Source organism: Xiphias gladius, chromosome 8 (assembly GCF_016859285.1).
Source record: "Xiphias gladius isolate SHS-SW01 ecotype Sanya breed wild chromosome 8, ASM1685928v1, whole genome shotgun sequence".
Taxonomy (NCBI): domain Eukaryota; kingdom Metazoa; phylum Chordata; class Actinopteri; order Istiophoriformes; family Xiphiidae; genus Xiphias; species Xiphias gladius.
Window position 1 is genome coordinate 16,363,369 of NC_053407.1, and position 23,515 is coordinate 16,386,883.

The following is a 23,515-nucleotide window of genomic DNA, read 5'->3' on the forward strand; positions in this document are numbered from 1 at the left end:
GATTGGTTAGATGAATGTAAATGTTAATGTCTTTATGGACTTTTACTGACACTTAGTGTTGCTGCAATTGTTAACGAATTTCACCGACTTCCAATGTTGGTCTTGCTGTTCGCTATTTGCCTGATTCCTGAGTTACCAAAAATGCACATACATGTACACAGATGTTGTATGTGTATAAACAGACATATTTATAAACAGCAATATAAGCGCACAGACATACACATACATTTGTCCTAAATTAAGACCCTGAATTTAAAAGTACTGATTGCAGAGCAAATCCAGTTTTAAACAGATCTGACGATGAGTTGTGATAAAGAACTGAGTCATCAGCTGCGGTGTAGACAGTGAGGAAAGACGGAGACAACAGAGGGTTAAGCTGCAAACCTCTTCTGACAAACCTTGTCTGAGAAAGCATTAGTGGACACAATGACAAGTGAAATATGGGGTCAACTATCAGTCATTCATCAATGAACCCATCCTGTCATCATTTGAATTTTGAGCACTAGGCAATATTAACCTTCATAACCCCAAGTCGCATAGGACAGCTTGGCAATGCCTAAGACTGACAGGCACAGTATCAAAGTAACTGTTGGGTGTCACTGTAATAAATGCTTTCAGTCACATAAAGCCAGGGATGAAATGGTACCAGCATGATGATAGGCATTTGAAGAGCTCCTCATGAAAGTCTTATCCTAACCGCTTTACACTTAAGCTTTGGCAACTGTATGTAGACTCTACAAGCATAAAATTTAAGTACTGTTTTTTGTGTGATATTTTTAAAAAAAATTACCAACATTTGTCTCACACACTGCATGTCATCGTGCTCTAATAGATACTTCTGCCAAGTAAAGCTGCCAAGGGCCATGCTAAAGCTCAACGCGATTTAATCTAATTCTTATGATCCATGTGAGTAGACAGAACAATGTGGCCTCAATGTATAGAGGGAACTTCTGTGACCTCTGCTGACCTAAAAGTTCACTGGCCTTAAGTAAGTCTGAGATAAAGTTACATCCAGTGGGAGCTGGGTGATATCCACTTACTGCCATCAAGTTGTGGGAAATTACTGTGGTTGACACAAGGAGCTGTTACTTCTAACACTATACAATATTAACAAAGATACATGATCAGTAGGCTCCGAATGTAAATGATAGCTTTATCATGTTTGCTATCTTTGTAAAATAATAACTGGAGATAAGTATCACTCTGCTGAAGTATAAAATGGCTGCTCTCCTTTCCTGCATTTAGCTGGATTATATTCTGTTTGTAAATTACTCCCTTTGGAGAGAGAAATTAACCTAGATTTCCATTTCAAAGCATTATGAATTGAGCCATTTTCCCTGCCCTCCCGTTCTGGTGAAAAGAGAGTGTGGAGGCAGTCTGTAGAAGTAGCCTGCAGTGATATGCAGGCCATACAGGGCTCCTTTCTTACAGGAGCAACACTGCAACAGAGAGAATCAGCAGCTTTCTACTGAAGCGAAGAATGAGATCACTGGGCTTTTTGTGCAAGGTCAACTTCGAGGCAAGACACATCGTGTTTAAAATTCAGTCCTATCCTCACCGAGCACTTGAAAAGCACTGTGCCAGCCGGGGAACCTGCTTGCCATTATGCAAAGAGGCATCGGGCTTAAAGTAAATACGTAATCTTAATGAATGCTGAGATCTGTGGAGGTGGGAGTGAGGGGAGTCCAAGTCAAGTAGAGAAGGGTCAGAAACTCAGGGTGAATAATCCCGTGTCAACAAGACACAACTAGCTCTCTCTAGCCCAATATGTAGCCATGTTTACAGTGAGCATTATTCAAAAGTTTTCTGACATCTGACGTTGTTCTATCGCAAAATAAGCAAGAGACTCTAGAAATAATCTCATGTAAGAAAATGTGGTTGAGTACCTGGTCTTATGTAGAGTGTGAACAAATAAAACCTCATTCTAATTACTGATGGAGATAAGAGTGCTTTAAGATAAATCAACAGAACCTAATGGATACTAATAACAAGGGTAATTATGTTTCTATTTGCAAAAAATATGGTATTTCAGTTATATTTTTATACTTTTAAACATTATGTTCAATTGTGCTATTAAAGAGCCTGCTTATATTTGCTTATTTGTCTTATACATTGTGACCTATGTCACTGGCCCCAACTTATCTCAGATGCATAAATTTAAAACAAAAGGACAGCCATTAGATGACATGTCACACAATATAGGGGTCTTGTTCTGGCCCCGTGCCTGCTGGCAGTGTCCTTTGCTTTGCCCACTTTGCTCTGCGAGACTGCCAGGACAATGAGCCTGACACATCAGAACTGCTGCTCTCTTGGTGCCCTCTTTCATTCGCACTATCACAGAGTCAAAGCCTGCAGAGACGAAGCTGTCCAGAGACTGAGCGCTGCTGGGTTTGACTGGGCCAAGATCCGATCAAGCCTCGAGGAGAGGGTCATCCTCTTCCCTGACTTCTACTTGCTATGATCTCTGAACCGATTCTAAAAAGGCCTCTGACTTGATTTGAGCAGACAGTCCCCCTTGAAAGCTGCCTTTGGTTTGGCTTCTGTAGCCTGGAACGGGAAGAGCAGGGTCAGGCTACACACAGGCAGGAGAAAGCTCAAGCAAAGGCAGTGTGAGGGGGAAAAAACAGAGCTGATAGCCATGCTCCAGGTGCAGATGGCACACTGTTTTATGTGTGGCCTCAATGGATTATGTCAGCCAAGCTACTGGAGGCATATAATATGGAGAGATCACACAAAAACATTGTCAACCAAAATTCAAAGATTCATTAACAAAGGTCATTTCCATGACAGCAGACGCCTATTAGATGGCCAAGACTCTTGAAGTCACCGAGGGGATAAAAGCCGACTGAAAGAGAAGCCTTGAAATGAGAACAGAAATTGTAATTTTGAAAATCTTACAAAAGGTAAGTACAGTAAATTATACAGCCTTCATTCAGGATTTTGTTGACACAGTCTCATTTACATTAGATTTAAGCAATTTACTGCAACTTATAGGATTGATGATATATGTAAACCTTTTAAACAAAAGAAATAAAAGAGAGCACTTGGATTACAATGGCACTTACTCCATGAACTGAGTCTGAATATTTTATCCAAGGGTCAAACTAGTAGCTAAGTATTAGCTAATACTTATTAGCTAAGTAATACTCCTATCTGTCCTAGGTGACAGAGTGTTTGCAGTCAGGGCCCTGAGGCTCTAAAACGACCCGCCTGAGGAAATCAGGCTGGCCGAGTCAGTGACATCTTTTAAATCCCTTCTTAAAACACACTTTTATCAGAGATCCTGTCCCGACTTTATTTGAGTTTTTACTCTATTTTATTTGTCTTAGTGTTCAGTTTGAATCCCCATTTTATAATTTATTTTGTCTTACATCACTGAATTGGTTCTATTTTTTATCTTTTATCTTTATTTTGTTTCCTTGTTGTATCACGATGCAACTTGAATTTTGAAAAGTAATCCAAGAATAAATATTGTTGTTATTATTATTATTTCGGCACATGTGATGATATGATCAATGCAGACACTGCCCCTAAGGAGCCGGGGCTGCAGCAACCCTGAAAACCAGTAATGGTCAGAGGTCAGAAAAGGGGAAGCAAAGATCCAAGTCCCATCCTATTGTGTGACATGTTTCCTTCGCCTGCTCGCCCCAAAGGCTTAGTGTCAGTGTTAACACTTCAAACACTCAATATCTTCACAAAACACAAAGGACACAACTGCTTGCCATCCACATCATTTCTTCCAGGAACCGAGATATGGATCCTTCCCAAAGGTCACTGCCAGCTGAAGTTTCAATGATTAAGCAAAGCTTTGTTGTTTGACTTTTTTCCTGTAGCAAAATCTGCTTTTAGGTGCAAATTGAGTTGGTTCAATATTATGAAATAAAATTGAACCATATTTTATATGTCAACTTTAAATTATAATGGGTGGGCATTTTAGCTTGATAACAATTTTATAATTCAAAGATGGACAATCAAAATCAAATGTCAATAAATAAAAAATGTATTCTGATAGATGAAAGAACCCATCATCTTCACAGAGATAGCTTTTTTGACCATAGTGCATATCTTAATATATAGTTTTATTGTTGCTTGCAACAAAGAATAAAAATACTGCAGCAATGATTCAAGCAGTAATGATGTATAAATATGCAGAGGGCAGTCTGAGTGGGTGACTATAGCACACCTACATATGTTCCTTTTCATTTTTTTCTAGTAAGGGTGATAGCTTTTTCGGGAACTTTCCTTGTCCTGCCACTCTTGAACCCATGAATAATGTGCCTGCAAGCATTTTCGATAGCTCCACTGTCACTGAGGCTACTTCGACACACTCCTGAATCAGTCGGAAGACAGCACTGTTACCAGACAACAGACAGAGTCCACCGTCTACTCTGTTCCACATTTATGGAATCACGCTGCAGAACACAGACAATGTCGTTGGCTAATCTCACAAGACCGGAATCCGATTTCAACAAGGCATGGGTGATTCAAGAAACAATCTGGTTAGCTTCCTGTTTTTAGCCTGCTGCTGTTATACTCTGGGTGTAACTCAAAGGGGTCTTCAGTTTCCCTGGAATGTTTTCCTGCTCCTAAGGTGGTGATAAAACACCTTATTTTATGGGTCGCTGATTACTCACTGTACCCTGATGTGTGTGCTGATACCAATCTTAGCAAGCACAAAACCAGAGGACCCTCCATATTTACAGTATCCCTCAATTTTGCATTTCTTTCCCATTCTCCTGTACGACCGCACACACGAAAAATAAAGAAAAATCTCACAAGAGTGGCAGATAAATATATAATTGTTTGTTCAAGTGTGTTTTGCACAGTATGAGACTTTCCGATTGCTGCACCAAGTAGAATGCACTGCAGGCAGTCTCCTGAGGGAAGGTCTCATTTTCTGCCTCCTGCCGTGAAATATTCAGTCCGGCCTGAAATAATATGGGACTCGTTTCAAGGCTTAGCACTTTTCAAATATGCTGGCAATAATGGACAGGGCATCAAATGAAGCACAGACTCTCATAGCAAGGGGAGCAGAGGTTTTGAATCCACAGCCAGGGTTTCACATAACACCATAGACAGTTGAAGTGCTGTCTACATGTATAGTGCAGTGATTAGTTATTGGTGGGATGAGCACATAAATTCTTGCCAATGCTTGAAATCCAGTCAAACTGTATGAGGTTTATTTGGTTTTGGAACATAAACTTTACAAATTTATAACGCAATATTATTTCTAAATACTTAAGTTTGGATACTGTAGAGTGGCAAATTATATTTCCATATTTCTTTCCTGCTTTTTTGCATATCATCACGGAATCTGAATTTCATTCAGCCGTAAAAAGAAAAGAGAGGAAAATCAAGGGCACGCCATAAATGCAAAGAGATGGAGTGCAGAAGAATGTTATAGGAGGGGGCTTTGGTGAAAGGATTCAAGGATTTAACAATCCCACATCCTCTCAGCCTGTCCTTCATCTCTAATAATCAAGCTTGGCCACAGAATATCCCTCTGGATGGGAAAAAAACATGTTGCCTGTCTCCCTCTCACTCATCTTTAGACTGCCAGTCTTGGGTCTTCCTCTTGAAGTCTTCTGTCACATTTATGGCTTCAAACACTAAGCACAGCCTTCTTTTAACTGACTGCCATGTCTTTAAAGCTAGTTATATTTTTTGTACTACATTAGCATGAGATGAAGGGCAGTGTGTCTGATGCGAAGGAAGCCCCGAGAAGGCAGGACCACAGACACTATGAACCTGTTTGTTGCTGAACACCAAAGGCCACCAACACAAGCTAACCAGTTTTAGCTCAGGTGAAATATAATGCGTAAGTCCAAAGTATTCTTACATATTTATTGGCACTGGTAGTGCTTGAATTTAGGGTATAGATGATTCATATCTCACAGACTGAAGTCAGATTTTGATTGGTTTTCTAAAAATGGCGTATGCACATAGGTCCAGTCGTTATAACTTGTAATCACAAAAATATTCACAAGATATAGAGCACACTGTATGGACTGTTTTGGAAAAAGCTACAGTGTTGGTGTTGGTGTGCAGAGATATGACAAAATGCTCTCACCTGCTCCCTTTTTACAAGTGAGGAAGCAAACCCTCCACAGCCTGTGGAGCAGCCTCAGTGACATCTTAGCACACATGCTCAATTGTAATTGTATTGTATACTCAACTGTAACCGACCGATCTATCTATCTATCCATCTATTTATAAAATAATACTCGCCGAAAGCAGTACTGCACAGTAAGGAACATTGTATACAGATATAATGTCTTTCGAGGGTCGCACTCTACTCTTCCGAAATGTTTTCATGTTTTTTTACACTCAAAGTTGGTCTTTGGAAAAAAAGAAAAAAAAAGTCAATACATACTTTAAAACAGTATAGGGTTTGAAAACAGGGGTGGGGGGGAGCTTGTATAGCTATTTATCGCATGCCTGGGAGGCTGCCGAGACAAGAGAGCTACCAAGTGGAGAAGGAGCTCCTGTAACCGGAGCGGCCACTGGGCGGCGCCGCAGCCCGCAACTTCCGCGGCCGGACAGCCGGCGTTTCCTCCCTGCTACACGCTGCAGGCCAATCCGCTCACTCGCTCCGTGTTGGGTTACAGTGACAAGGGGGCCCTGTCTGAACCACGACTTTTAGAAAGATAATATTACAGGTAGGTGCGAGCCACGGACCGTGTCATTATCGATAGACAAATTAAGCATTGAAAAACAAGACCGTGACCCAGAAATTCTCGCTTTAATCGGGTCACCGTGCTCGTTTTCAGCACTGAGTGATAATGGCACCTCTCACTGTCCTTAGCATTTGAAGTCCCCTTACCGCAACCTGTAGCTTTTGGGGCAGTGAAAATTGTCCAGCTGGACGCCTTGTATTTACCCCTATTGGAGCCTTTGTAAGTGTTTTGAGCTATGTACACCTGCCTGCTGATAGCTTAAAACGATTTTTCTTTTTTTTTTCTTTCTTTTTTTTTTTTTTTTATCTAGTTGAAGGTCAGTTTACCCCTCTAATGAGCTGCTGTGAGGGTTTGTTTCAGCGAGGCTGCAATCATGGATGTAGATAAATGTGTATAGCCTTAATTCACGAGTGAATCTAATCTAAGTTAAATGTGTAGGGCCATTTAAAGAAAGAAGAATGGGCTAATTTTCTTAAAATTTAATCCTTTTCTTTGTTTATATTTGTGGTTCTTTTCCTTGGTTCCGTGGTCACGGTTTACCTTTTTAAAAACTAAACTGCAGAGCGGACCCCATCATTCTGACCCTCTTGTTAACACTGCCATATGCTGGAGGACAGTACTGGTTAAAGTCAAGTGAGGAGCTGCAGTAAAACAGGGGTAAATCTCTTAGCTGGGGCTTCTTTATGTTGCACATGGGACCCAGCCTGAAAAGACCAAGTAGCCTGAGCTTGTCAGGTGTCGAAAGAAGCGCTGAGATGCAAGCTGAAATTTCTCTGAAATAGGCCGAACACAAAGTCTTTTTGCTCCTACAGGGTTTTGTTCAGGGTTCCACTGAGAAAGCCCAATGCAAAGTGGGCCTACAGCCAACTGGGATGGATTCTAGGGTGGAACCTGAACAGATGGGAGATAGTATAAAGGTGGATACGAGGTCAATCTGAGCTTCAGTGATAAAGCTGTGGGCACTGCTCATAGCAGTGTTTTAAAAGTTGACTTAAGAAAACAGATTGTGTGGTCAGAATAAACTCTTAAAACCATATTGGTCCATTTTTTTTCAGGCTTCTTTTGTCTAGATTGCCAAAGGCGGAAGCAGCAGACACCAAATGGTCAAAAAATTGTTATCATTATGTTTGTCTGGAAATCAGCAGAATGGGGGTGTTGATTTCCAGCCGGTGGGTTTTTCCTTTGTCCCTTTTTTGTTCTAACCCAGATTTTCATGTTTAACAGACTCACAGCTGATCTATCCCCCAGTACACAATTGAGACAGAGGAGGTTAAAGCACTCTGAACGCATCGGACCATATTGCAGGTAATTAATATGTCAGCTCAATGATGAACTTCGTCAATACATCTATCACCACACTTACTTCAAACTGGAGTAGCACATGCGGGATGCTGCAGAGAGTGCAGACTGAGAGTACGTTTGTCCATTAGTAAACACTTCATAGTGTGTGTTGTGATTGGGGAGGTAGTGGGGCTCCTCTCTGTCCAGTTGAAGTCATTTTCGCCCATCACCTCCTCATCGCTGTAAAAACACTTGCTGTAGTTTGGTAGATTAACAGAGAGCCCCCTAATGGAGTAATTACACTGAGCCAAACATCTATTTTTCACCTGTGCTCTGCCATTATTCTCTGTCCCCTATCCACTCCATTGGAAGTCACTTACTCCCCTTACAATGAGTTATCATTGACTGCCATTTAAACATTCTGGAGCAATTTGTCTTACTGAGGCCACGCGCTGGCCTCATTGCAAAGAACAATCATTCTCCCTCCAATATATAAAACATTCATGGGGAAAAGGAAGAGAAAATGCCCCACAAACAGATAGCAGAGAGTGGCTAATAGATACTATAAAGGTGACAGACAAGGAAAATAATGTAGGAGATTACTGGAGCAGGAACAAGCCTACACAACCAGTACAAAGGCTTCAGGGACTGTACCGCTGGAAAAAAAAACAAAACCCTTCACGAGACAAATGGGTTGTAAGTCAGCTATTGGTGGTGGTAATTGCTGTTGTTGCAAACAAACTGTAAGTCTCAATTTAAATTTAAATTCTAAATTTTAAAATGGCCATCATAATTAACCACTATTTTTGTCTTATTTATTGTCATATTTTTTTAACGTTTGGTTAATATTTACTGTAACATTTTGGAGGCCCCCTTTTTTTTTTTTCTCTCTTTTTGGTAATTTTCGTCTTTGACTCAATGCTTGTAATTGATTGACTACCAGGTCCTTTATTCTCCACTCCTGGTTTTTAAAGCTTATTGGTTTCTATTTATTACGTAAAGAGGAAACCTTTTTCATCTTTTAAACTGTAGGTCATTATCATCTTACCACGCCATAATCTGCATTCTACACCAAACCAATAGGAGTAATAAACAGAATTTCACATTGAAGTTGGAAGGTATAAAAGCTATTTGATCATTTTATGAGTGCGGATAAACTTTCCTTTTTAGCATTTACTTCCCTCATTTGAGCATATTGTTTGTCTTAAACACTATACCTCTTATACACAGTGGTATAGCTGCTGATAGATTATTCACGTATGAATCAGTCTGGAACAGCTCTCCTGGGGGCAAGCTTTTGTTTTTGACAGAGGTTTGAGTGCAGTGCACAGTCCAACACACATCCCACTCAGTCTCACCAGAAAGGGTTAATCACATTCTTAACTGAGGGTTTTGTTAGATTAGTCCTTCTCCCACTGCTTAACACAATGACAAATAACCATTATTCTTTTTCTTGCACTGATAATCGAGACAACTTAAACATTTCTTACTAGCACAAGTGAAACCATTAATCCTCAGTGATACTGCTGATAAGTGGTGACTTTGGAGTAATGGCCCTGCCACCTTAAAAAAAGAGAGAAAATTTGAACAATTAAAACAAAATGCCCATTATAATGTGTGCGTCCCATCTCTTTGTGTCATCAGTAGGCATCTGTCAGTGGTAATAGACTAAATAATGGAATGAATTGTTGTTCATTATGTATATTTAGAAAGATGTCCCCCCCATACCAAAATTTATCAGTTTCAATTCTTACAGGGAGTAGGAGGGATGAATTGCTCTGGAGATGAAAAATTTTAAGTATAGCCGTAAATATATGTCAGTTATACATATATTGTCGTTTTGCTGACAGTGAAGATTTGTACAGATAAGGTGATAACAGGCGTTCAAGGCTGATCGACTTGAACCCCGGTACACATAGTATATGTGTCACAATCTTCAAACCATTTCCCTTTAGTGATTCTATGAATTACTTTGGGTAAACTTGCTCATGCAATATTTTTAGTTTCGATTAATCGATTAGTCTGTTGACAGAAAATTAATCAGCAGCTATTTCGATAATAGATTTATTGTTTGAGTCAGTTTTCCAGGAAAAATGCTTAACCTTTAATGATTTCAGTTTCTCAGAATGATAATTTGCAGCTTTCCCTGTCTTCATTTATAGTAAATTGAATCTCTTTGGGTTTTGAATTGTTGGTTGGATCAAACGAGACATTATATGACATCAAATTGGGCTCTCGGAAGTTGTGATTGACAGTTTTTGAGAAAATGATTGGTGGATTAATGGATAATATAAATCTTTAGTTTCAGCCCTATTTGCCTCTACTTTGATTGGCATCAGACTTACGACGTCGTATTGCGTCTTGGTCCCATGAAGCTTCTCAAGAGGCAGTCAGAGTAAACACGAATAGCTCCAAATGGCATTAAAGGTGAATGTTGTAAACCACAGCTTATAGGCTTGCTAGAATAGTGGTGCTATATGCAGTTACATGCCAAACAGTGCACTGGTAATTTGTCTGATACCACACTTAAATGAGCAGAAGCACAGCAAGGCATTGACTCACTATGTATGCATCACAACTATGTCTGTTACTCTGCATTCTCAAACATACAGTAAATGTTGTGCCATATACTGCACTTTCATGTCCTTCGGCTCTAGTGGCTGACAGTCTAACTACAGTGTGTGTTTGTGATACAACAGTCGCACTGTATGACTCAACATGCACCTTTTTTGAATACTTTTAATGTGGACTGGAAACAGGATGACAGTTTTTCAAAAGTATGAGCTAACCACCAGTGCTATGAGGAAATATTTAAAAACCTTGCATAGGCTAATTGAAATTCTCTCAAATTAATCGTCTTCTCCATCATATGTTCTCTTTGTCATTATAGTTGTCTCCAGCACTAATCAGTTGTTGATGTAGCTGCCTAAAGGTGTTACACTATAACTGACAGGATGATAATAAACACGCATAATTGAGTTTGTGATTGAGTATGATTTGAGATTATTTGCTCATTTTCATTTAACGATTACAGGTATCTTGACATTAAAGGAAAAGGACTTATTAATCTTACTGTACATTTGGCCAGGTTATATTGTTAGCCTTATTTTCAATTTGTTAATTCTAATTTTGAACACAGTTGGATTCTCTTGGACTTAATGGATTTATTATTAGACGAAGATGAAAACATGCCTACATAATTGCTCAAGGCTGCTCAAGATGGGAAAATCTGTTCAAGTTTGAGTTTGAATCACTTTTGTTCTTGTTTGTTTCATCAAGCACATTGACTTAAACAGGACACTCGCTGAGAGTCAAAGTAGAAGTAATTAGCCAGTTGAATATTTCGAGAGTTGACACATAACAACCATAAAACAGATGGTGAGAAAAATGTTTTTACCACCTGATTTATTCTTTATATGTCATTAGTTTAAATGGAATTTAAAAAGGGATTATCCAAACCTTTAGCTAAAATTAATTGGAAATTAAAAAATCTAATCACCTATAGGCTACACTCAGCATCCTTTTGTGTCTTTCTGGTTTTAAAATAAAGAGGCTTTACTACTCATACAGCACAACGTAATTTAGAAATGTCAAAATATAGTCTTAGTTTTGGTTTAGGAAAGTCAGGGTTAGTGTTGGTGCACATTAGGGCATGATGGCCATCTGGCTGCATCAAGAAAGCCAATTCTAAAAAACTGTTGAGAACCCTGAGAATTACTGTAATAAAATAGTTTACATACTTATTAGCTACTGTACTGTTCTTTTTATCTATTATTGAGCATATAGTGTCTCATTCTACATGCAAAACTCACCGTTCCTGTGCAGCAGCACAGTCCCCGGCACTTGATACTTAGTATTTCTATGGCCGTAACTCTGTTTTGATCAAAGGAGTTCAGGGGCCTAAGTTTCAAATCCCTCAAAGCCCATTTTGGCTACTCTTTGTTTAGCCCATTGGCATTCTGACCCCATGCTTCTCAGACTTTGAACTCAAAGCTTGGTAAAGCCGTATTGCTTCTTTAAACACATTATCAGTGGGCTAGGTTTTAAGAATATCACTAATCATCTTAAGGTTTTAGTGCAGTGTGGCAGTATCGCTAAAGCCTCGGGGCCCATTTACTGGCGTGGGCACTGTAAGATTTTTTTTCTGTGAAATATACGATAACTTAATAGCAGCAAGTAGTTTGCAAGTTTATGCATTTCAGATTAAAGCATTTTAAATCAACACTGTTGCAGTAATTTGCTTTTCAAATGATATATTTGATCAAATTGTTTAAATTAAAATCCTAATTTTGGAGTTATACAAGGAATGTTGCAGGTTTGTGGAAAATATGACACTTGAAACAATTGTGATGTTGCTAATACAATGGGGTGGGGTTTGACTTCTTGTTGGATCCTCCATCTAGCCGCATAATGATTGAAGAATGATTCTCAGTCTTTATTTACTTGCATTTCACTTATTCAACTCTGAAAATGAACCAACAACATTCAAAGTGCCACACTGGATCTTTGCCCTCAGCCAAGCCATAGGATACATTGTAACTTGTAGTTTTTTCTGGCGTTTTTCTCTATCTCATGCTAACGTTAATCAGTAACTTAACATTTTTCTTACTTTGTGTGTCGGGTTAAAACTTCGTCATACACGTCAGAGAACAAGCTTGAAGTTTAATGTCAACTGTTAATGCTGCAGTTTAATAAATAATTAATGTATTACTGTCAAGAGATTGGCATAGACTGCTTACCTTTTGAAAGGGTAATGCAGCACATGAATATTATACAAAGATTATACAAAGTGGAAATGAAGGGATCCGATTTCTGTAGAACCTGCTTGATGGTAAGTGTTGCATAATGAATGCTTACCAACGTTCTAAACTATGTCAATCAATCACGCTGTATGAATTTTTTTTTGTTTTCATTTTTGCAGAACTCCAAATCTTACATATAAGTACAAAGTTTGACAGGACTTGTAAGAGCAGTCTGAGTTTTGACAGTGTTTAATTTCTTTATATAAATGGACATATGTTATATTGCTCTATTGATGATCATGCTCTTTGTCCAAACTAAACTGTTGTAAATTGCTTTGAGAGTGTTTAAGTTGGTTAAAAACTGGCCAATCAGCTGTGTTTCTGAACACATTGATCCCTATCTGAATGAACAATTGTCCATATGTCAAGTGCATCTGCTTCAGCCCATTGAAATAATACACTACCTGCAGTGCAGCATTTAATAATTGTTCCTGATACTGATGAAAACATAATTTAATCTTATAGCATTCTAGACTAAACTTAATAAAAATGAATGTGACCGCATAGGGCCATCTTTTCGTGCACTGTCTTCAAAATGTGTGTGTGTGTGTGTGTGTGTGTGTGTGTGTGTGTGTGTGTGTGCATACATATGATTGCATGAAAGTCTGTTTGTGCCCCTTAGCTCCTCTCACACCTCCTCAATCTCATCAGCCCCTGTGATTAAGATTTGGCACCTTGAATCACATTATCTTCATCTGGAAATATTTCAGCTGCATTTCTGCCACTCTAAAGGGAGATGAAGATAAAGGAGAAGAAGGTAAAAACACACCCTGTTGTGTGAATCCTACAGCAGGCCTTGAACCCTGCCATTCATCCCTTTCACTTCATCAGCTGAGTCTAATTGCCAGAGAGGACAGGATACCCAGGGCCCAATTGTTCCTTATCCTCTTTGGAGCCTCTGAGGCATGAAAAGCGAAAGGCCTGCTTTTGATCTTTTTTTTTTTTTTTTTTTCGTTAGTTTTTTTTTCTTTTCTTTTTTCTGTCATCCCCTACTATCCTTTCCCTTAGAGTGAGACACTCCATTCACACTGTGCCCCCCTCTTCATCCACGCAAAATAATTATCAAGCCCTGCTTCATTAAATAATGGTGGATATTGGAGGTCATGATGGCGAGGGCAAGAGGTCTGCAGGGGTGGCCCAAGGACGTGGTGGAGCTCCCAACTCATCTTAGAGGCATGCTCCTTAGCTGTGGCTACCTTTATATACCTTGACCCTGGTTTTCGTTTGCCTGTCCTAATGAGACCCGCTCATGCAGCCAGTGCAATAGAGGTCTTGCAGTGGCAGGGTTGGGAGGCCAAAGTACAATGAGACACAGGGCTGTGCTCAGACAAGGGCGCATCTGTGCCATCTTATTAAGCCTTGGAAAAGAGCTCATGCGTCTCAACGTCCCATAGGCGCTGAGAGCAGATCTATTGACACCTACTTGTCCTTTGCGATCAACACCTTTCTGTGAGGAAGCAGGCACAACCAAGTTCTTGTTAGAAGTAATTCTTGGCAGAGTATTTAGCGAGGCAAAGTGTTTAACTCAGTTTGGGTGGCCATGTGGTGTAAGGATAAAGAATGCGGTTCTGTAATGATGAAAAATTCCTTAGGACTAGAGAAATGACAAGGGATGTCAAAGACTAATTTGTCAAAAGCAAACAGTCCTCATTTTTACAGAATGAAGGGCACCAAAGTCTGTCTTAATGCCTACTTCCACAATTGATTTTTTTTTTTTTTTTTTTTTTTAGGTTCAAAAGCATGCTTGAGATTATTGTTAATCATCATTTTTGAGAAATTATTTTATTATTTTTTTTCTTTAGTTTTGTTGCCTTTAGTTATGGACTTGGCCATTATCCATGCCCAGAAATTTGAAAGAGTAAAATGTTGGCTAAACCCCTGCTGATTTGGGGGGGAAAAAAAAAAAAAAAAAATCACTTTGTAAGAAAACAGACTTACCTACCTGTCTAACTTACTAACAAAAGGGACAGCAGGATAGAGCAAAATGACAAACAAAAACACGAGTACGCAAACAAAAACCTTTAAGCAATCATGTTAAGCACGCCTAACATCTGAGCACTGTGCAAGAACAAAGCAGGGCTCCTGTCAGTGCATCGATCCACTCCTGAAGGCACACACATCCATAGCTCTCTGATTGCTCCCTGCCTCTCGCGCCTCTCTCCCCCGCGCCTCTAACTCTCTGCCCTGGCTCCTTTCTGAGAATGTGCTTATCGATCTGGCCTACTTCGTTGGAGTTAACTCACTGATAAAACTTGACCAAGGGCTTCCAATGGCCTTAAAGAGTTTGGAGGGGTGGTGAGAAGACAAGATGATTTAAAAAAACAAACAAAAACAAACAAAAAAAAATTGTTGCTAATGTGTTTTCATAATATTAAGTTTGTCAACTGTTAAGTTTTATAAATGTGAAGACCCTAGTTTTGACATTTGTAATGTGTTATTGTCTGGCAATGTAATGAGGTTTTTACTATAGGCAACTTAGCAAGGAAGTAAAATGAGCAAAGAGAATTGTTCAACTTAAAATATTAACCCTTTTCTGATTTGAATCACATTATTCGACAGCTATATGGTTCTTAAGCAGCTAATAACCTGCTGACCAACTAGATTGATTAGACCCTAAAAAAATATTGTGGTTAAAAAAAAGACCTGTTTTAGGTTTTTTGGGTCCAATTTTCCTTTGTTCACTCACTTACTATTTATATTTTTATACATGACTCTTCCGGTAGATGAGCTGATGTTTAAGAACACATTGTGAGTATGGCTTCTACTATACAGAAATTAAGACTTTCTCTTAAGAGTTACAGTTGCCCAGAAAGGTCTGTGTCACTCAGTTAGTCTCTTGCATATGTTTTGCTGGAGCTTTACGCAGCATTTTACTTTTCAATTGTGAGAGGAGTCATCATAGACAGAGACTGTATTGAAAAATGATGGGTATATTGAGCAAAATTGGGATTGTAGTGATGTAAAAAACAATCTTAGTCATTCATTTATTCACTTGTAATTGCAGTTGAGTTATTCTGGCATAACGCAGTGTACCTACTAAGTTACATTCCTTTACTGAAAAATAACTTAATTGTTAAACTACAGTATTTGCAGTATCAAACTAGTGGAATATTTGGAGACACACTCGTCTATTGACTTCACCCAGCTGGTTAAATTGGCAGTTGCATTTGATTTAGTGAGGACTTTTCATTGTGATCACTGTTTTATTCTACTGTAAGCCATCTGTTACAACAGTGAATAGAAATAAAAAAAACATGACAGCATTGTCTTTTATGAATTAGTAAAGAAACACAACTATTTTAATACTATTGTTGTTCAGTGTGTTGTAGACCTAAAAAAAAAATCAATAGTTCCTTATGATTTTTCTCAAGAAAGCTTACACAAAAATATCAAAAATCAGTGTTTCTTAAGAAAGTTACTCATGTTTTGTGTGTCAGTATGTGTAATCGTGTCTCCAGAGTGTGATTACATTCTATGTTGGTTTGTGTATATTTTTGCAAGTGTGTTGTGCTGTCATGTTTGTAGCTTTCCATGTGGGAGGGTCTGTTGATAAGTAAGCCATCTGTAGTGTTCTGCCGAACAACATGTTGTAAAGCGAGATTTGAGAGTGTGGAGAGACTTGACTTGACAAATCTTGGCACATAATGAGACAGAAGGGAGTAAAGGCAGAAGTCTGTCCAGAGATAAACAATTAGATTTGTCCCTGAGGTAAAGGCCAGGCAATGCAAGGACTCTCAGACTAACAAAATCAATATGGCTTCCAGTAAGAACACTCAGGGGGTACAGTGATGAAGAGGTTATCATTCATTTCTCAGATTTGGGCACATATACACAGTAATGTAAGTATGATCACTAACTTGAAAGCTTCCTGTCAGTGATGTATACATTTGCTATTCAACTACCTGTCAAATATAATTGGTCTAACAAGACATGATAACATAGATCAACAGGGATACTGAAGTACGCTAGCCAAGCCAGTTTTCCTCAGCAGCCAATTGTGAGAGGATCTTAAAGGAGACAGCATTTGGGAATGATGCTTTCACACCCCCAGATAAAACCATAATGGAGCATGAGCCATAGACAGAGTGGGCAGTCCCTTTGCGTTCCATCCCCTCTCAGGCCCTGCCCACACTTGCAGGTCTAATCTAACATTTCACCACTGTTCCCAGCAGGCCCCACAAGGGTAGCACTGCCAGGGCAAGGATGGTTGGACTGTTGGAGGGGGGGTATACTGAGTTGTGCTTACAACGCTTTAAAGAAGATGAAAAAAAAGGGAGGGTGAATGGTTTTGGGGTGGAAGTGGGGGCCATCGCAACCTGTGTGCAACTGATGTTAGGCAAGGAAGTGTCCTCAGAGACACTGATTTGCTGACCATAAAGGTGTGAGTCTGAACCATGGCAAGCATGTCGCCTCATCTCCATGGAGACAGCAATGTGGCAGCCCAGTGGGCTTGTCTCTGCTGTGGCCTAGAGCAGCAAGAGCACTTGGGAATGTGGCCTGGCCATCACCTGGGCTCCAGGGGACAAGGTGGCACTGCTCTGATGACCTTCAACAACCTGCCAGTCTGTCATCTCGGTCTGGGGAATAACACGAACAAATCAGCTACGGATTTGTGGAGACACATTGTTTACTGGGTCATTGTTTCTTTGGAGGAGGCTCCTTCTTCCACTGAGAAGGAACCATAGTGAAGGACATAATTTTCACAACATTAGTTCGCTTAATATTCTAAAATTTCCTTTGCCTTTATTACCCTTTCATGCCAATATTATTTAAAATATACTGTACTTTTGTACTTGAGTATTTTTCTGATTGGTTTGTCAAATTGTAACAGGATTAGGAATAGTAAAAGTGGATTAACATAATTAGACTGCAATATTGTAACACTGATATTTGTACGTCTGACTCATAATTTTCTAAGCAACTGACAATACAATGAAATCACGGTTTGGACATGTCCTGACTCACCTTTAGTCAGCAACATATTTTTAGTAAAACTGTTGCACCTTTTGTGACTATAGACAATATATGATATATATATATATATATATATATATATGATATAGATATATGATATATATGGATAGATATGATAAAGATATAGATATGATATAGATATGATATATGTATATACTGATATATATAGATATGATATATGTATATACTGATATATATAGATATGATATAGATATAGATATGATATATGTATATACTGATATATATATATATGTATATGTGTATATATATGTGTAATATATATATATATATATATATATATATATATATATATATATATATATATATAATCAGTTACACCAAAATGTCATAAATTAAAACAAATATCAGAATAGCAAAAATCAGAGATGCAAAATAAAGAAGCTTGCTGTCATCCTCTGTTTTAGGTTGTGTGGACACCACAGTAGTAAAAAACTCAACATGATTAGATACATAATCAGGAACATCAGAGAAATTCCTGTATAATGTTATAGACTATTGTTGGTATCACTGTGCTAAATTATTACCAAATGATCTCAAATCTTCTGCATTCGAGTGTGGAGGAGCTCCATCCAAACCATTCCCTTGAGACACTTGTGTTGCATTATCTGACAAACCAGTACATGAGATTCTGTGGAAAAATCTGTGCTTTCTTCCTTTCAGCCAATAAGAGAGAGGATTTTGAATGTAGTGGTGATTCTTTATGCAGAACTGAGATGCGACACCTTCCAGACGGTGAGAGATGGCGAGCCCTAATAATACAGAGCTGTACAATGGTTCTGACAGGCGAGCAATAAAGCAATCAGGGTCCCAGGCATTCCAAATCTCTTTACCGCCCACCCTCTAACAGACTGAGCGATGGGCGGCTGACCTGTGAGCTGTCAATCATGGGGGATACCTGCTGGAGCCTGATCAGGGAGAGCTGAGGGCACCAGTCCATCAGATCTGTTTTCACACTCCAGACACTAACATTGCAAGCATAACCACAGACACAAGAAAGCCCCACCGCCCCTCTCTTAATTAGGAGCTGTGTGTGTGTGTGTTGTTTTGTGGGGGTGGGTTGGGTGGGGTGGGGTGGGGTGGCGGGGCTTGTTTGGTTTAAAAGGGTATGGGAGTGTCTTAGATATAGGGGGATAGTAAGTGGAATCCCAGTGAGACAGAGAATAACCTTTTCCCTTGAATTAGGAATCAGGCATTGATCTGTCACACTGTTTTGTACAAGCAAGAGCTCTTTCAGCATTGCTTCTCAGTGTGTGTTGCTTCTCTGTGTGTGTGCGTGTGTGTCTGTGTGTGTGTCTTTGTGTGTGTGTGTGTGATGGACTTGTTCATTAGTTGTCTGTAGCCCATTCCAGCAAATAGATCACCATAATACTGCGGTTAGTTAATGGCTTTCTGGTGTTTCCTCTAGAGTCTTCCTGTCTGAGGTCTGACTGCTAAAACTCCTCCACTGTTTTTTCCTCCTTTTTCCAAGTGGGGAGTCTTGTGTTCTGCTGCCTAACTCAGACAATTGGCTTCAGCCAGCGGCCAAGCCTGTGAGCAGCCTGGCCACATGGACCGACGTTAGAGAACTAAAAGCAACAACACAAAAAAACATGCTGATCTGACATTCCGCCTCATTGATGAATGGAATCATATTGGGTCTCTGCAGTTAAAACCCAGTCTGTGATAGGAAATGTTTTCACAAGAGGAAGTTATATTTTTTGTTCTGTGAGATATTTTACCAATTTTATTTAATGAAATGTAGTATTTTAAATTTAAAGTACACGATACATCAAGGTGAATATCTGTAAATAGAAATTACGATGATGTTCAATTTTGTATGATATTCAGATCACTATATTGCCAACTGTAACAACACAAATGCAATAAAAATGATTTTTTTTAAGTGCATTGTCCTATTGCGTGAACTTTGCACCAATTACATTACACAAGAAAAATATAACCTGGCCTAACTTGGTAGTGTTTAGGAGGTTCAAAATCAAATCTCACCAATTACTGTAAAGATTGCATGGAATTTGATATGAATGTTCATAGTGACCGAATGATGATTCTTAATGCTTTTGGTGACACCCTGCTGTTTTCTTTAGCATCTCTCTCAGACACATGTAGTGAATGTACTTGTAGGTTGCAATGAGCAATATAGCCTCCAGGGGCTGTTAAAGGAGCGTTAGGTTTTACTCTTATTTCATAATAGCTAAAAACGCCAAACTAATAAAAATTAGAAAAAAAAAGCTTTGATTTCATTGTTCTGTTGAAAAAGTGGTTTTTATTCATACCTGAGCTAACTGCAAAATCGCTTAATAAGATTGTTAGCAGTATTTAATGAACCAGCATATTCCTTAACTTTAATTGTTGCTCGCTAACTTAAAGTAACGAGTATCATTTTCTGGTGTTTTCCATGCAATCTAAAGGTCTATTACCTTTGACATTAATTAAAATCACTACACGTAATTAGAGATGGTTGCTTTTTCTGCTGGCCGCACTGATAATCATTACCGAACTACGCAGCTCTGTATTATTGGCGGTTTGTAGTTGTTTGAGCGCTCTGTATTTCCAGCACAGTAAAAGGCACTCAGTAAAGCCCATATATCATCGAATAGCTGTGTTTATGGGTCGTGTAAAGAATCTTTCTACCCCCTAGTGGTCAAAAAAATGCTTAATGCAGCGTTAATGTTACTCCAACGTACAAAAAAGGGTGCTTTTTAGTCAAAAAGTCATGTATTTGTTAGTGACCATATTAGCTGTCTTGGGTCAGCAGTGACAGGGCTATTTTGACTCAAGATGGCTAGTTAGCACTGGCTAACTCTCTAGTGAGTCTTGCATATACATTTATAAGAGTGATAGACTAAAAAACGACTCTTGGCTTGTGTATGTCGAGGAGATATTGCTTCAAGTAACAGGAAGTGAAGCCATTTGAATGGGCTTAGCAGTGTGCACATAGTGCTTTGGTCTGTAAATATTGCTTATTGCTGGCTAGCTAATGCTAGCAAGTCAGTGGTTTGGACATACAGTACCAGGCTGACGGCTTAGTAGTGGTACCTCCAGCTCAGTCATGCGTTGCAACGAATACATTTGGTGGTGACAGGTGACTTTGCTCGTGGGTTGTTCTGATTATTCAGACGTACTAACGAGTAGGACTAACACTTACATGAGTTTGAATATCATCTTCAGTATTCATTAACATTTCTGCATGGTCCACTATTAAAAAATATATATATATACAGTATGTAATATCAAGTCACAATATTACAGAACCACAATAGGTCCTGAAATTGAACCACAACATATCAGTATACAGAAATACAAGGCTTCCCATAAGAAGTTTGTCAGCAGTGCTTTACTCTCTTTGTGTATCCAGCACAGTCAAAATAGTCAAATCCCTCAAGTACAGTACCTTACCAATTAAAAGGCCTGTGAGTCCTGCAGAGTCAGTTGGAGCTAACAAAACAGTAAAAATCTGTTTTTCAGCTGCATGCACTGTTTATACAGTTAGCTCTTCTTTTGTAGTGATCTAATAAGGATTCAGCCACAGGATGTTTTTGCAGGGCAAACAGAGACGGAGCAAGGTCTGTTTAAAATAACCTTCTATTGACAGGGATTGATACTACTGGCATGGAGCTACTGACAATAAAATACCTGTTGGTGAATATCAAACTTCAAAGTAATTTTATCACAGTGACTCAGCTAAAATGCATCCTAAAGTTAGTTAGTTAGTTAGTTAAAAAGTGTGTCTAGCTGTCAAATATCTCATGTGTCTGAATGTCAACATGTTGATGGGCGTCGTGGCTGGTGTGATCCATCACAAAATAGTCTCTAGTGCAACACTATTGTAATTTTTGGGCTGTGTGGTTCTAAAGAACTGTACTTCATTATACTAACAGGTGTCTAATATTTTGTCTACTATTTGTTTATACTTGGTGGGATGGTAACGTTACTTTTTCAAGAGGTGGAAAAGGTTTGTTGTATTTCCTGTCTTCATCAGCACAGGTTGCCTAATATTTTGCAATGGATATTTCTTTGCTGTGTATCCAGCTTCAGACGTCCAAACCATTGACAAAACACCGATGTTGTGTCATATTTCTTTGCCATAATTTAATTGTCCTGTGCGGCTGTTTGCCTCTCCTTAGGGTTGCTCATTTTTACATTTCCAACAACGTGTGTGTGTGTGTGTGTGTGTGAGTATTTTTTTTTCTCCTTGTTTTGTCCCAAACTTGTGTCAGCTTAAATGCTGTAATCTAATAGGGTGATTGAGCCGATTGGGGTTCACCCAAATGCAGAAAATTTATCAGTTCAATTTCCATGAATATTTCACTCACGGGATCATTAAAATCTGTCTATGTCTTAAAAAATACTTATCTCACTCTAACTCTACTTACTCTATCAAAAATTACTTATCTTACTCTAGCACTTTCAGTTTTTCCAAAAATCAAATTCGAATTCGAATATGCATTTTAGATGACATGCAATTAGTTCGAATGATTTCAAATTCTCACTTAACTGTCAATAGGAAAAGCCATAGGTCAAGCTGATGGTGGAGTTTTAGAGCACCCTCTGCTGGATCACAAGGCAAACTGCTACAAACGGTCTGTAGCGCGTATAGACTGTAAATTTTCAATTTTAACAGTTAATTAGAGTTCGAATATTAACTTTCCCCCCACGGTTGAACGGATGTTTGGAATTTCGGATAAAAAGTCAAAGCACTCTCCTACTCCACTTAGCCTATCAAAAATGACTTTCTTACTCTACTTACTTCATCACAAATTACGATTTTCGAGTTTATCGTAGTTATTGTGGGAATCGTTTTATTGCCTAGACCTAGAGATAAGTGTAAACAAATCATTTTCTAATTGAATTTGATGCATCATGTTATTGAATTTGTAGGTTATTTACTACTTTGCGACATGGGAGTTGGAGCCCTTTGTTTTGACTATTTAAAAAAAAAAATATATATTTTGGATGGACGTCTTTGGGGTTTTTTGTGCAAAATGGGGATTGTTTTTCCCCTCTGCATTTCAGCATCATACCATAAATGGACTACATTTGTGGATCTCATCTGTAAACATAACTCAGTTTTCGGCTGTTATTAAGAATATTTTTGAGAGTAATGTAAAGTGCTCTTCTAAGTACTATTTAATTTTAGGTAAAATGGCCAAGTTTTTTAAGGATACACTGTGAAAACTGTAACCCAAAAAATGGAGGCTACATTTTCCAACAAATTTTGTAAGAGTTGATTCTTCAAGAAAAAGCAAAGAAAATAGGTCCAAACAACTTCATTGTAGTCAACATGTGAGCTACATGAGACTTGATTAAACTGAGTGAAATTTAAGAGAAGTACAGTGAAAACTGAGTTGCATCACAAGTTTCGCATTTAGATTTTTATCAGCTTTTCTTTTTGTTTGTAATGCATCAAATCTACATTGAATGATTAGAATGAATTCAATTCACATTGCTTAAACTCAAACATCTAAACATTGTAAACCAGATCAGAACCAAAAAAATTTCTGAGACGTTAGAAGAAAATGACCTGAGTTTGGTAGTTTTGCAGCCATCTAGCTGTGACATACATGTAGACTCAAGGTGAACACCCCTGCATCTTCAAAAGTCTTTGTTTATCTGAAAGATAGAAATTTGTTGGTCACTTGGACATACAGGAGGTATACAGAATAAAAGAGACAGTGACCAACTGTGTGATGAAACGGAGTACTCCTACTTTGGGTTCAAATTCTTTTGAGACCATCCTAAAGGGATTGGCTCAATTCAGTA

At 38.7% G+C, this 23,515-nt stretch overlaps 1 long non-coding RNA gene across 1 annotated transcript in view; it reads left to right on the top strand.

Annotated features, from left to right (window-relative positions):
- The first annotated feature begins 6,475 nt into the window (after positions 1-6,475).
- The window catches only part of LOC120793459, a 70,963-nt gene continuing 53,923 nt past the window's right edge, over positions 6,476-23,515 (top strand). The window contains exons 1-2 of the long non-coding RNA XR_005707989.1: positions 6,476-6,659; positions 7,902-7,982. This is a non-coding gene — a long non-coding RNA (uncharacterized LOC120793459). The remainder of the gene's footprint in view (positions 6,660-7,901; positions 7,983-23,515) is intronic.